Source organism: Equus caballus, chromosome 5 (genome assembly GCF_041296265.1).
Source record: "Equus caballus isolate H_3958 breed thoroughbred chromosome 5, TB-T2T, whole genome shotgun sequence".
Taxonomy (NCBI): domain Eukaryota; kingdom Metazoa; phylum Chordata; class Mammalia; order Perissodactyla; family Equidae; genus Equus; species Equus caballus.
The window spans coordinates 104,789,597-104,804,231 of record NC_091688.1 but is presented as its reverse complement, the minus strand read 5'-3'; the positions used below and the strand labels follow the sequence as shown (position 1 = coordinate 104,804,231).

Sequence of the window (14,635 nt, the reverse complement as noted above, 5' to 3'; positions counted from 1 at the left end):
CCAACCCCATCAGCAGGAAGGAGAGGACGAAGGGGGAGAGGAGAGGAAAACATACAATAATGCAAGTGTGAGAAAGACGTTCTAGAGGCTAAGGCTGGGAATGGGGGTGGCCCGTAAGGTGTAGGATTCCAATGACCGGGGTTACTTCCCTTTCAGGCATCGCTGTTAGTTTTCAGCATGCGGCAGAGCAGTGGTCCTCTAAGGGCGGGCACTTTCCCTATGACCTTCCCAGAGCTGCGCCTGCAGAGCCAAACCACCATCAGAGGAGGGAGCTAGAGAGAACCAGGGGCCGTTTCAAAGATCTGGGAAATTTCCAGGTGAGGAATTGAGGCTTCAGGAAAGGGAAGTGACGCCCAAGAGCCATAAGGCAGGTGAACAGCGGAGGGCCCTCGCTCCTCACGCCTTGCACAGACCCGCCCAGGATCTCTGCCGTCTTATGACCTCCACTCTGTAAGTCACCCCTGGGGTTCATCATGGAAATGCCACAGACTATGGGGACACGAAAGCTCGGCCACTGTCCCCTCCAGAACGTTTGCTCTGCCCGTGAGTCAGTGCAGGAAATAGTTCTCACTTCGTTTATTTGTGCACCAATTTTGAATCAGGCGGCACTACATAAATTCTCCTGAAAAATGATGCAATTAAGCCTGGACCATTTGAGGAAGGACAACAACATGTGGCTGTAATTACAACGGCAAAACATCTCGGTAACACGCTGACTTATTAGCACAGTAATTACTGCTGGTGCAACGCACGCTGAATAGTTCATAAAACCAATAAAGCAACGTAAAATCCTGAAAAAGAGTCATAATTTTCAACTGAGCAATCTTTGGATATTTTGCCTGTAGCATCAACCATTTGGACCGAATTGTTTCAGCCACTTCATATTCAGAGAGCTCTGCCTCCCGCTGGAGCGCAGATTACTGGAAAGGTCTTCAACTTCTGGCAAAATGCAGAATTAGTGTATAAAATCCAGAAAATTAGAGCAAAATGAACTCTGTTAGGGACAGAGTAGATGCTAAAGAGTGAGTGAGCATTCCCTGCACAGACTTGGGTTCTGGAGGAGGGTGGGCCCATAGCAGTCATTAGAAACCACAAAATGGGGGCCGGCCTGGTGTCGTGGTGGTTAAGTTCATGCACTCTGCTTTGGCAGCCTGGGGTTTGCAGGTTCAGATCCTGGGTGTGGACCTAGCACTGCTCATCAAGCCACACTGTGGAGGCGTCCCACATGAAATAGAGGATGTTGGCACAGATGTTAGCTCAGTGACAATCTTCCTCATACACACACACACAAAAACAAAGAAACCCCCACAAAATGTAAAACTATCAGTCCCATAATAGTGTATCCTAGAACAAGATGGAATCTTGAGTCATCATCTTTACTGATCCCATAGCTACAGACAGTAAGATTTTACCATTTTATTTTATAAATGAAATAACTTATTCCCAGAAAATTCCAATAAGTGGAATCACAGAAAATGACATCCTAAAAATGGGAAATTCCCATCCAATTCCATCTTTATTTAGTACATTCATTTATCTTAAAACACCTCCTCTGAGATTAGGCTCATGCCTTTTATCATCTTACCCAGAGGTAGAGATGTTTCTTCTGAAATACTGGATAAGAGAAGTCCAAGGATAAGCAACTTCCACTGGACTGTCTTTGGCTGGTTATCAACACTTTAACTGATATGTGACTCATATGCATGCAACAGCAAGTAATGCTTGTGTCCTGGGCACATGCTGAGAAAGGAGACCCAGTCAGCACAGAGCTGTGGCCTCTCTGAGGGGTCAACAGGAGTCAGTGTCACCTGGTCAATGAGGTGTGAACGTTCAGGCTTTGTCTTCTCTTATTTTGATCTCCACAGGCATCAAGAATCTGTGCAGACTCAAAGTCACAGGCTGGCCCCCCAGTGACTTCAGAGGGGAATCTTGTGTGACACAGAGTCCTAGCATATGGCCTAGGTGCATAGAGAGCAGGACTGGGGAGGGTGACGGGAACGGCTGGGCCATGAGTAACAATCCCGTGCACGGTCTGGGGGTCTTTGGGCTCGAGGACACAGCTGCAGGGGGGACTTCACTCTTAACTGTCATGGCCGCCAGGAAAAGCTGCATCTCAGAAAGGATGCGTCGTTTGCCTGGGGCCCCACAGATGGAGATGAGCTGAAGCAAGACAGGAACCCAGACAGTGAGCCCCGGAGCATTTGCCTCGAGGCTCCAGAGTAGGGTGTGTACCCTACAGCCTCCTCCTCAAAGGAGCAAGATGCTCTCTGGTTCTGACCCATTGGTGGGCACCAGGCTGCAATGGCAGGCTCTGCTCTGGTCGAGGGGGATTCAGATAATGGGTGGGCCTCAGCCTCAGCCTGGGGTTGACATCAGCGGTCAGTAGAGGAAAGGAGCCGGGGGCAAGAGGGACTGACAAATGGGTTCACTGACCAGGACTCAGAGACTCAAGAGTAGCTGACCCGTGTGTCTGCTCTGCGCCCTGCAGTCCCGTGGAGGCCTGTGGACGTCCACCGTGTGCTTCTGGCCCAGCCGCTGCTGGTGCCAAAAACAAACTCAGAGTCACGGGTCCAAATCTCGTCTTCGCCACTTGCTCTGGGAACCCCTTGGGCATTTCATGCTCATTCTCTGAGCCTCAGTTTCCTCATCCAGGAAATGGCAATGAGGAGATTCCGTGTGGTTACATCCCATGCTAAGCGAGAACACGTTTGTGCAGCATGAGCAGGAGGGCGCGAACGATGACTGCGCCACTTTTTAGAGCTGTGACCTAGACCTGGAGACCTAACGTCTCTGCTCCTCAGTCTCCGCTTCCGTGGAATGAAAATCAAATGGAACCGACTCCCAGGGTTGTTGTGAAGATTACACACGTGGACCCTGCAAAACGCTTGCCACGCTCCACAACGCGCGCCAGGTGCACAGCAGCCACCGCTGTCGTTACTACTGCTGTTCCTAGCAGAGGGCCTGATTCTTCCCCTTCTCTTGCGCCCACTTTTCTCCATTAAACAAGAAAATAAAGTCGGTGTCTGATTTGATGTTGTGTTGGATTCATGTAAAACTTCTAGATGGATCGGTTTCTTTTTCTCAAGACCGTTGGGTCAGCCCTGCCTCACTCATCTTATGTCATTTGCACGTAGACTGCAAGGACCACATACTGGGCTTCGTGCATCGTTTGCAAAGAGAATAAAGTTACTCAAAGGGAGCTTGTGTGTTGGAATCCACATCCCAGCCCGGCCGCTAAGGTGATTCATGATCTCAAAAGTCCCTCACTTGCTCTGACTCACCTTGGGAAAAACAGTGTCTCTGCTTTGTGCTGCTCCTTAATCGCAGTGGAATGGCCTTTTAAACCAGCGACAGCGAAGCCTGAGTGTCCGTGCTGCCATACACCTGCTGAGTGACCTGCTGAGTTACTCAACCCTCTAATTCTCTGTGTCCTCTGGCAAATCGTTGGGCCTGTCGTCTGCTGCAAGAGGACACGGGAGGGCTAGGTGAGCTCAGGGAGTGGGGGTGCCAGCCGTGATCTCGGCTCGCGGAAGGGACTGTTGCTCCAGCCCGCTTGGATGCTCCTCCTTGCCCATCCACCATCCCAAACTCACGTGTGGGTACAAGGCACATGCCCAGGAAGCCTGCCTGTTTCCATTCACCGTTAAGCACCCCTTAGTCTCATGACAAGCCTTTGGGTGTGTGGTTGGGGCAGAGTGACACGTGATCCCTCTCTGGGCCTTCGTGTGTCCTTTCCGTGAGTCCCTGGGCCACTTATCCCACCAGCAATGACCTCATTCAGCCAAATACCTTCTAGCCAGTTTCTGGGTAGAAACGATGCAAGATAACATGAGATCCAAACCGAAAATCCTCAGTGAAGACGCCTCTGAATGCACCACCAGGACTGAGCCTCTCTCCATCTCTCACTGTGTCTTCGTCTCCTTCCTGCATCTCCAAATGCACTGTGTTCACAGGCCTGCCTCACCCTCGGAGCTGCGGGCTTTTTATTTTGTATCCCCAACATCTGTAGCTAAGCCCAGACCCAACACACAACACCTGCTTAATAAACATTCAATAGATAAATTAACACAAAACCCGTCCCGCCCCTCTTCCACTGTCGGCACAAACGTGTACCCTTGACATTACACAGATTCACCACGAGGATGTGGCCATCGTGATTCAGTTAGGGAATTATCGGAAGACAGATTTTATAACTCTTGCTGTAATTAATGTGACAAGAAGTAATGATTGACTTAGTAATGTAATCAAATCCGAATGTACTTGATTTGATCTGTCAAGTTGTTATTCAGATCCCTAATCCTTCTAGTCAGAGCTTTCAACACCTAATTATTTCTGAAAGCAATGCAGGCAGGCGAATTTGATGTCAGCCGTGGCTGGAAGAGACAACGCGCGGCTGGACCCTTGATCCGCTCTGGAAAGCTGGAGAGGGCGGGGAGACGTGCCCTCTGCCCCAGCGAGTGGAGAAACGCTCAGGCCTCTCGTGCTCCGCCCACGTTTGCGGTGCTTACTGAGCTGCAGGGTCATCAGCCCAGCTCTTCACGGCTACAGTGTTGTGTGCTAGTTCCATGTGATTTCAGATCCACTGGCTTACGACAAAAATGAATTGCTTGTGAGGGTGAAGTTGTTTCTATAAGTAAAGCTGTTTTCATATGAAGAAGCTGGATCGAGATGTCATCTTTTGACCTCTGTGGCTGTCGCACGCACTCAGCCCAGCTGCTGAGGGACCCGCTTGGACTTACCAATGGGAACACACGGAGAAGAAACAACTACAGCGAGGGCCCTTCCAACCCTCTCTCTCTGCCGCTCTCGCGCTGGCAGCTGGGTATCAGCTCTCTGTTGGTCCGGCCGCCTCTCCTGAGAACCAGCTCTGGGAAAAGGTTCGCTTCAGCGAAGTGTGGACTTCGTTTCTGTCATGTCCCCCCTGCCTGGAACGACAGTGCAAGCGATCTGTCATTGGTTTGCAGCGTGCTATTGCTGTACTGGCTGATTAAGAGACAGCAATCGTGTGCCACTGGCTTGTCAAATTTATGGCAATTCCTGCAGGGAACCTGTGTTATGAAATTTATCAGCAAAGATCATCTCAGACTCTGACATAATCTTTGCCTCTCAGACAAAACAAACAGTCTTCTGAGGCACAAACGTGATTCTTTAATGAATTTCACACAGCACCCTCTGAAGATGGAAAGACTTGTCTCAGAATCATTGCTTCTTTGGATAGTTTCTAAAAGTGCAAAGGGATCTCCGAGAGCCACTCCCTACTGAGCATTAACATATTCTGGGATGTTCACTTATATTAATTTTCTTCCTCACGGAAAACCTGCCTGATCATCCCCATCTTAAGACAAAGGACTAAGGTTCAGAACGTTAGGAAATAGAAACAAGATAACACACTTGGTCTCAGGACTAGATTCCGACCTGTGCGTCCACACTCTGCCCCAGGCTGAGCATCTGTATTTGTTTAAACACCTTGAGCTTGGCTAACTGCTCTTTTCTATTGAAGAACTTTTGAAATCAAGAGCCTGTATTTATAGAGATCCCCTCCAAAAAAGAACAATGTACTGTGATGACATCAGCATAAGCATCCATTCAACCTAGGCAACAAATACTGAGAATCCAGACATTTGTAAGGTACTGAAGATACACAAATGAAAACACAGCCTCTCCTCGTAAGAGTTCAGAGACTAAGGATTATGGCAGAGCATAATTGCTGCTCTGGTGGAAACGTGTGAAAGCAGCATGAGAAAAGGGTTTCAGGGGAAGCTCCTAGAGAAGGTGATGGTTGAAATGAGTCTTAAGGAAAAAGTTCGGACTTTTCCAGGAAGATAAGCAAACTGGGCATCACAAGCAGAAGGACCAGTATGTGCAAAGGCCCAGAGATATGAAAGTGCACAGAATAGCTGGACCACAGGGTAAAACCAGGCAAAAGACAATGCTAGAGAAGACAGATTAGAATTGCAAGATGAGGAGGAGAAACTACCCTCTCAAAGTTTCCTTCTACCCTTCATAAATTTTGCTAACTGAATATTTGACACCTGCTGTGACTTTTTAAATTTAATATGGCTAAAGTTTCTAGGCATGATTTATAACTAGAATTAAATTTTCCCCATGGTGTTAATTTCTGATACCAAGTCCTCAATTTGGTTAACTGTCTTTAGGATTACTTAAAAAGGATCCATTTTATTGGATGCAAATTATATCCCAATAAAGTTGACTACAAACAAAAAGGTATAGGAGTCAGCTTGAAGTGGTTTCCCCTGGTTGGATGGGGGACCACTGGCTCATCAAAAATGAGTAACTGAATGAAAAAGGATTCCATGAGTCCACAGTGATGCTAAGGAATAAATAAAATCAGTACATAATATGTAGTGATTTTGACGGGACTAAATGAAGTAATGCGTGTGAATCCTCTCGTGCTGTCCTCGTCTACATTGTCACTGTGCAACACATGTTAGCTAAACAAGGAATAAATAGATAAATTGAGGATTTCATTAGTGCTTCCCTGAAGCTAATGATGAAAAGATCAGTTCATTAACTTTCGCACACATTCCTTCTTCTCAAGCTCGTTTTCTGCTTTTGCAGGTGGGCTGCAACAAGGCACACACCCCTCTCTATCCTGGAGTTGACGTGAGTGTCATATCAGGCGTGTGTGGGTCTTCAGGTTTGCCCACAGTAGTGATCTTCAGAATCTTCCCACGTTCTTCTCCTTCCAAGCACGCTGTGGGTTTTCACTTCTGCACCACCTCACGTGGCTGCCTCTGACCAGGCAACGGGAGCAGACGTGATGTGTGTCACCCATGGACAGAGCATCAAGACCCAGCTGCTGATTCCCAGACCTCCCCCTGCCGTGGTGACGTGGGAGCACATGTCACGAGGGATCCCTGAGTGACTAGGATGAGCGGAGATCTGCTGTCAGCCTATCTGGGCCACGTCCCTTGAGTATGAAATAAACATTTGGTTTTGATCCACAGAGACTTGAGTGTTGCTCTTAATGCAGCTTCATCTCGTAGATCCTAATTGACACACGTGCTACCTTGCACAGGGCCCAACACAGAGTGGGTGATCAATCAGAGTCTAACGAGCTGAACTGATTTCCTAGCCCCACAAGGAAGACCTTAGGCTGAATTTGCCCATCTTTGAGTTAAAGCAAATTTGCGTCTCTTCCAACTGCCTTTTGTGATTGATGAGACAAATGCTTCTAATTTTCTTATCTCCGTTTTCTCTGCCTTCCTTGGGGAGAGAGGGAAATATTTCCTCCTAATTTTCTATATCCTGTTGAAAAGAGTATTTTGACTAATGACACCACACAGGAGAGACCTCTCGTTGACCGACAGCTTTGGCCTCTTCCAAGAAAAGCCGTGGAGGAGTTAGAGTTGAAAACTGGAACCTAAAACTTGCCCTTCCCGATGAAGGAAGGTGCCATTTCCTACTATCAAAAGCAGAAACAACTCATATTCATGCGAAGTTAATTCGTCAATAGTTTTCGTACGATAATTTTGCCTGTTAGAAGGATCCTACACAACGTACCGCTGGAACAGACACTGGCGTGGGAGCCGGTGTGCGGGAGGCTGCGTGAGCCCTGTCCTCACACCTCTCCACTTACGCCAGGTTGGTCCACTCCACAGACATCCCGGGCGGAGAAGAAGGGACTCCTGTGCGTGTCTCCTCCTTGGTTCCTCGCTCACCAACTGCCAGGTTTTTAGCAACAAAAGTCATTGGTAGAGCATTGGCTTCTGCTGTCCTCCAGCTTCTCTCTTGACCAATCTCGAGACCAAGCAGAGAGTTTACTTTCTGCGTGAGGCTACCAGAGACTGACAACATCCATCTCCTCTGGGCACAGCCTTTCTCTTCAGAATGAAAACCCCAGCACAGTCACTCCTTCCATTTCAGTAGCTTCTCTTTTCTTGCTAGCTGGCTCCCCACCCTCCCCTTCTTGACCTCTTCCTCTTCACAAGTAGGGCCAAAACCTCCCAATTCAAATATTCCATCCTATTCCATCCCAACTCATTATTCAATTCCAAGGTGGATGGCATGGCCCAAATTTTGTTGCTGAAAATAAGTCACCATGCCAGACGCCTCACAGCATCGAAGCCGACGCAGGATGGGAACTCAATTAATGTTCTTCCAGTGAGTGACTCACATAATCAAAGGACCAGAGTTGAAAATGTAAACGCCCTGAGGGTAGGAACAATGACTTGTTTGACTTCATCTTCCCAGCACTTAGCATCCTGTTTGCCACGTAGCAGGACCTAGGAACAGCTGCACGGTTAACAGCATGGGTTTGGGGTAATATTCTGGATTAAAGCTGTAGTTTTGCCACTTTCTGAGTGACACTGAAAAAACTACTTAGCCGTTTTAAGACTCAGTTTCCTTGTTGGCAAAATAAGACATGAGGATTAAGTGAGTAATGGGCACCAAGTACTCCTCACAGAGGAAGCTCTCAATAAAGGCTATCACGGAGATTCACCTCAATAGCTTGGTCTCCTTGTTAATATGGTCTAAGCTCCTAACATTGCTGTGGCTGTGCACCTGCAGCTGGCAATTTAGATATTAATGGGACCCATGGTGTCAGATCCTTAATCATATGCAGCTTGCATGCGACTCCCCTCTCCATCAACCTGGTGAATTCATTTAAGAAATTATGCCTATCATACAAAAGAAGGCCAGACATCCGGAGGTTTCTATTTTGAAACCATAGCCTGGAGAATGGGGTGAGGGACGTGTGTCAGGAACCCGTCACACCTGATTGCCTCAAGCGAGCAGGTGTGCCAGAACTGTCGGCAAAAGTGGTTTCAGCATTTACAAGGAAGAAAAATAAGTCACCGCATCCCCCAGGAAGATTCAGAGTCATCATTAGTGGTATGAATAATTTATCAGCAGCCCTTAAACCCAAGCACGACACTGTTGTCTGCTCAGAGCACAGAGGCTGCTCAACAACAACGTTAGATCCCCCAGAACAAAACCATCGTTTTCACCCGTGAACTTGCCTTTTCTGAAAATTACAGACGTATTAAGGCGCCAGTTGAGCCAAAGAACACAGAATAGACTTTTATTAAAAAAAATAAAATAAGGGAAAAGAATCCAAAACAAATTATCTAATACCTTTTAAAGGATCATTTGCTTTCCCTTGTTGTCTGTCAATCACCGGACGTGCTTGGACGTGCTTCCCCGCACAGCACTGTGTTTCTGGATCTGATGAGGGACTTACAGCCACGCAGCTGGGGGCGAGTTCAGAACGACCGCGGTTTCTAGTCTTCTGATGTGCCAGCTCCAGAGTTAGCTGTCGTGGCCAAAAGTGAGAAGCGTGAGTGTTCAGGCATCGAGCTGGCTTCTTGGAAGACCAGTTAAAGTGGCGAGTGTTGACGTGCCAGCGTGAAAACCAGAGGCAGACCTGCAGGCAGAGCCGAGCTGGGCTGTTCCTTCAGGATTATTTTTCACGCGTTTGAAACAGAAACTTTTCAGAAGGCTGGAATCGTTCCTTTAAGTCACTTGACCTCTTAGACACAAAACTCTTTTTTTCCCCTTCGAGGAAAGCGTGGGTGGGAGCGCGTAGAAAGACACTGGAAAAGTCAGAGGAGGCCTCACGTGCCGTGGTCCAGAGCGAGCCCCGCGGAGGAGCGAGCCTGGCCTGCAGGCAGCCTGTCCAGCTGCTTGCTCACCCCCTCGGCTGCCCTTCCTCACAGATGTCACCAATTTTGTGCGATAGCAACTCCCAGCTCCCCAAACAGATTCCAAGTGAGAAAATGGGAAATGTTCCTGGTTGCTATTTGATGCACGTTCTGAAGCAGGAAGAAATGTGGGCAGCGAGGAGTTCCTGGCCTGGGTTAGAGGTTCTGTGGTAATTAAGCAGCAATGACAATGACAATGACAAGGAAGACCCCCAATAACTTATTTGGACCCCAAAGAGTGGGTTAAAAATGCACGTGGATCATGTGGCTCCTTCAGACTGTCTCAGGGAAACACACTCTGCTTTCTTATTATAAAAGCTTCCTCTCCCCATGACGTCATCGCTGGACGTCACTGGTGCCCTCGCAGTTGTGCGCGTATTTGTCAAGAGGGACCCACGTTTGACCGGGCGCCGTGATGGGAATAACTCCCAGCCTGGCCTCCTGTGCTCAAAACATCCCAACTTCTAACTATATTTCTAGGAGGCGCTATGATGCTTTTCAAAGAGGAATAGACAATCCCACGAGAAATACTTCTTCTGAGTACTCACTGCCATCAGCATATCCTGGGGTCCCTCCGAATTCTTTGGATTAGGATGTAACACGAAGGTCCTTTAGAGATGGCTGAAATTGTCCTTGAGTATTAAAGAATGGAGGGCCTGAGTTTGTTTCTTCCTTTTAAATAGTTTTATTAAGATATAATCCACATACGGTAAGATTCAACTTTTTAGAGTGTATAATTCCCTGAATTTTAGTATATTCACAGTTATATCCCAAAAAGAAACCCAGACACAGTGGCAGACACAACTCATTCCTGAGCCACTTCCATGCCCGACACACACAGCCCCAGACAGGTACCGACCTGGTTTCTTGCCCCTGTTCTGGACACGGCGCACAAACGGACTCACAGAAGATGTGGCTTTGGAGACTGACTTGAGTCTGAGTTTTAAAACTTTAACGTCACCAGACGAGAATCCAAGAGTTCTGAACTGGACGTCCACTTCCTTGTTTGTAAAATAAAGAAGATACCTCCCGAGACAGTTGTGAGAAGCAGATAAAATAATGTGTGAGAGCAGGCAGCTCAGTTCCCGGCATTCAGAAGTCGCTAAATAAAATCTGCTTTGACTTCTGAGAACAATTCTAAGGAATCCGTCCCAAATCTTTGTTCCAGAAGCAATTTCCACAACTCTCTGCCCAAAGGGCAATAGGATGCTTTACACACGATGTGTGTATCAATTCAAATGCCTTTAAAACCTGCCTGTGTGAAAAAACATGCAGAAAAATAAAAACTCACTCATAATCTGACCACTTACCCCAGAGGTAACCATTCCTGATAGTCAATGAGTGTGCGTCCAGGTTTCCCTACGCTCAGAACAAATTTAGTATGACGTGTATGTGCCCTTCCACAAGAGCATGAGACAGCCATGCCTTCAAGGACGATACAGCGTAGACAAGTAGAGAGAACAGGAAAAAACATAAACAGTTACAAATACGCAACACAAAATTCAGTGGTGAATCACGTGGTGCCAACGAAAGGAGAGAGAGATCAGAGATCAGAGACCACATAACATTCCTACCATGAATGATGCTCGCGGCTTCTGCTTTCAAAATGGCATAGGAAATATCAAAATACAAATTCAAATGGGACAGAAAGATTTAAAAAAATGTCACACAGATTTCTAATCCTGAAAGCATTTACTTTAGCTTAGTAAAGAGTCTTCCAAATATTTTTTGTGCATGGCACTGTTAGTGTCACAGTAATTTTTTTCACAGTTGAAAGAAATACCTAAAATTCTGTTTATTAAGTAATTGGATATAAATAGCTGAATAAGTTTTTATATCCTAACTACTCAGTAGCCTTTTGAATAAATAACACATATATATTGAAAGAAAAATCATATTTTATTTCATTTTTCTATAAACAGAATTACTTCCTAACGGGAAGCATGAGCCTCTTGGACACCACGTAACCTCTCAGGTGTTGGCGAGAGACTGGATACCACGCACGTCCTGGTTCTCACTGATTTCCATGGGAGCTTGGTTTGCTATTGCCGGTAACCAGCTCTGTTTTTAAGAGCGGTCAGAGGACCACAGCAAAATTGCGTGGCAAGTACAGAGAGTTTGCACATAATCCCTCTTCCCACATACCTGGTGCTTGTTTCTAATGAAAATCCCAGCTTTGTGAAGATGTGACATCAGCAGGAGGAGTGTAAGTGATCCAGAGTTGGACCTGAACTCTCTTGAGCTGGTGGTTCCTGTCATCCTGAAAGATGTCAGGCATCACTGAGATTTTTGGAAATTTTAAAAAGAGTCTTTGTGAGTCAGACTCAGCACCCTGGGTTGCCGCAGCACGCAGTTTGGGAAATGCAGGCTGTATTTAATCCCAGGAATAATGTATTTAACCCCAGGAAGGGCAGTGTAAACACTGAAGCTGGAGACTGAGTGGACAGCTCACAGGGTCAGACGAGACGTACCCAGAGGCTTTGCGACTCTCACCTTGTGAGCGGACTCGCTGACCAGTTTCCCAGTTGAGGATGGGAAAACCATTGCTCCCTGGTCAGCCTGCAGTGCTGGGTACCAGCTGACCTGGAAATCCCTGCGGTACAATGCCTGGCTCCAGGATGTGCTGTACTGTTGGGGGCACTGCCATAGCCCAAGCGAAGGGTGGTTGACAGAGCAGGACCATCCCCAGGGAGACCCGGATCTGTGGGATCAAGCAGAATAGCTGTGTTGGGGCCAGGATGCTGCTGCAGCAACAACAACATGAAAACAGTAGCAGCGAGGTGTGTGGGGCCTCGCTGATTATGGGGGAGGCAGTGAAGTGGAGTGTAGCCCGACCCCTGTGTAAGTTAGAGCCCTAGTCGCTTAACCCACTTGTGCCTCATTCAACAAGCATACCCAGCTCACGGCGAGTACCCGGCTCACGATGTGTACCCAGCGTGGCACCCAGCACCCAGGAAGTGCTCGACTGATGTCAGCATGACCCTATGTGCTGTGTGCTCCCTTGGCCCCCACGTAACGTCATCACCCTCACAACCACATTCTGTAGCTCGTATTGTCATGTTTCCTTTCAAGGTGAAGTTTAAGTTCTCAAAGCTGCTAAGAGTCGTGGAATATGCCCCAAACCGGGAATATTTCCACTGTATTATTATAAATGGAATCGGAGCCCTTGATTTTTAAGCTTTACTTGTAGTGTAATGTTTCCGAAACTAAGTGCAGAGATTTAAGTCTGAATTAAGTCACAAGGGACACGTGAGTTGCACATTGCTGAATTCAGCCCATAAGACGAGAAAACAGGCCTCACTGAGGGTGGCGGACAAGGAGGAACGTACCCACCGCTCACGTGCGCCGTCCACACAGCTTACTCCGTTAGCCCCACTCAGCTCAGTGTGGCCGCTGAGGGGCACAGGGCCGGGGACACAGTCAGGACCACGGCTTCACCACCACCGCGTCCCCGTCTTCTGCTGCTGTCCTTGTATGACTACTGATGACCCACCTTTGTGGGAGGCGGACCGATAGGACCATCCATATGACAGGCTTTGTCTTTTAATGACTGGGTTTACTTTACCAACTGTTGAAATTACTTGAGAACATATTTAAAAACTTAATACTCTGCCCCGTCCCCTTCACCAGCTCCAGCCCCTGAGATAACTACCGTTAACAAGCTGGTGCTCATTCCTCGACAGTTGTTTCCATGCTTGTACAAGTGCATATCCTCAGTTATAGGATTTTATTGTAAAATTGGACCATGTTACTCATATTACTCTGTAATTTGCTATTTCTGTTTCAAAACCATGGTGGACGTTTGTCCATATCGATTCATATAAATCTAAATTGTCCTTTCTTCCTTGGCATTTCCTGGCAGTTGATATATTTATTTGCTTGTATTTCCGTCTCCTCCACTAGGATGTAAGCTCCAGGATGCTGGCAACTGTGTCTGTGTGTTTACTGCCGGATCCCCGTGTCTAGAACCAGGCCTGACCCAGAGTCAGTGTTCAGCTAGGTTTGCTGAGTGAATAAGTGAATTGGTGCCTATGCAAGTGCCTTGCCGTCTGCCTGCAGGCCCTTTGCCCCCACAGGTCCGGCTGTTCACACTCAGCCTTCCCGTGCCAGAACCTAAGCAACCCTTTGTAAGTCCTTCCCTCCTCCCACTCTCCCAGAAACATCTCGTTGCTCCATCTTTGAGACCCCAAAGCTCTAGATTCTGTGAGATTCTGAGTGGAGCAGGTGAGATAACATTTCCCTAAGAGCATCTTAGAGCATGGACCACAGAAAACACTCAAAAACTGGCAGTTACATTAGGTCATTTTTATTCTAGAAGTCTCAGAGATGGGTACCACTGCTACTTCAACTTTCTGGGTGAAAAACTGAAAGTCAGAGAAGCTGAGCAATTTACTCAGAGTTTGGGAAACAGCAGAAGCAGAATTTAAGGATAATTCTGTCTGATTCTAAAGCCTGTGTTCCTAACCAATAAAATGCTCAGTCTCTCTGTCATTTCCAAATTTAAGGAAATACCTTGTTGTGCCTGAGACTCCTATGTGCTCATCAAAACCCCCTTCTTGTCCTCCTGGACACAAGGCGGCTCCATCTCCCAGCCTCCTCTGCCATCTCAGACGTGGCCACGTGGCCCAGGTCTGCCCAGTGGAATGTCACCTGAGGTGACAGCCTCCACTTGCAGGCCTAGCCATCAAAACCTTCCATGTGACCTCCATGGTCTCTCTTCCCTGCATCTTTAGCCCAGAGGCAAAGATTCAGCAGAAAAATGCAATACCTAAGGCATCCAAGACAATAGAGCAACAAAACTGAGGAGTCACTGAACGGAGGAATGTGCACAGGAGGCCTACGTCACACTGTTCCGTTACCAGAAGCGGATTCTGTGGCTGAGCCACCAGCTTGTGGGTTGCCATCATCAGTTGCCTCCCCGACCCGTAATTTTCGCAGAAGACTCTACACACAGGGCCCTTGTTTTCTCT

General features: G+C 47.5%; 1 long non-coding RNA gene across 1 annotated transcript; it reads right to left on the bottom strand.

Annotated features, from left to right (window-relative positions):
- Positions 1-1,490: 1,490 nt before the first annotated feature.
- On the bottom strand, positions 1,491-9,668 carry LOC138924175 (uncharacterized). The gene is made up of 2 exons (XR_011438933.1): positions 9,100-9,668; positions 1,491-4,925 (listed from the first exon to the last, which is right to left on the bottom strand). It is a non-coding gene; the product is annotated as an uncharacterized lncRNA (long non-coding RNA).
- Positions 9,669-14,635: the final 4,967 nt, after the last annotated feature.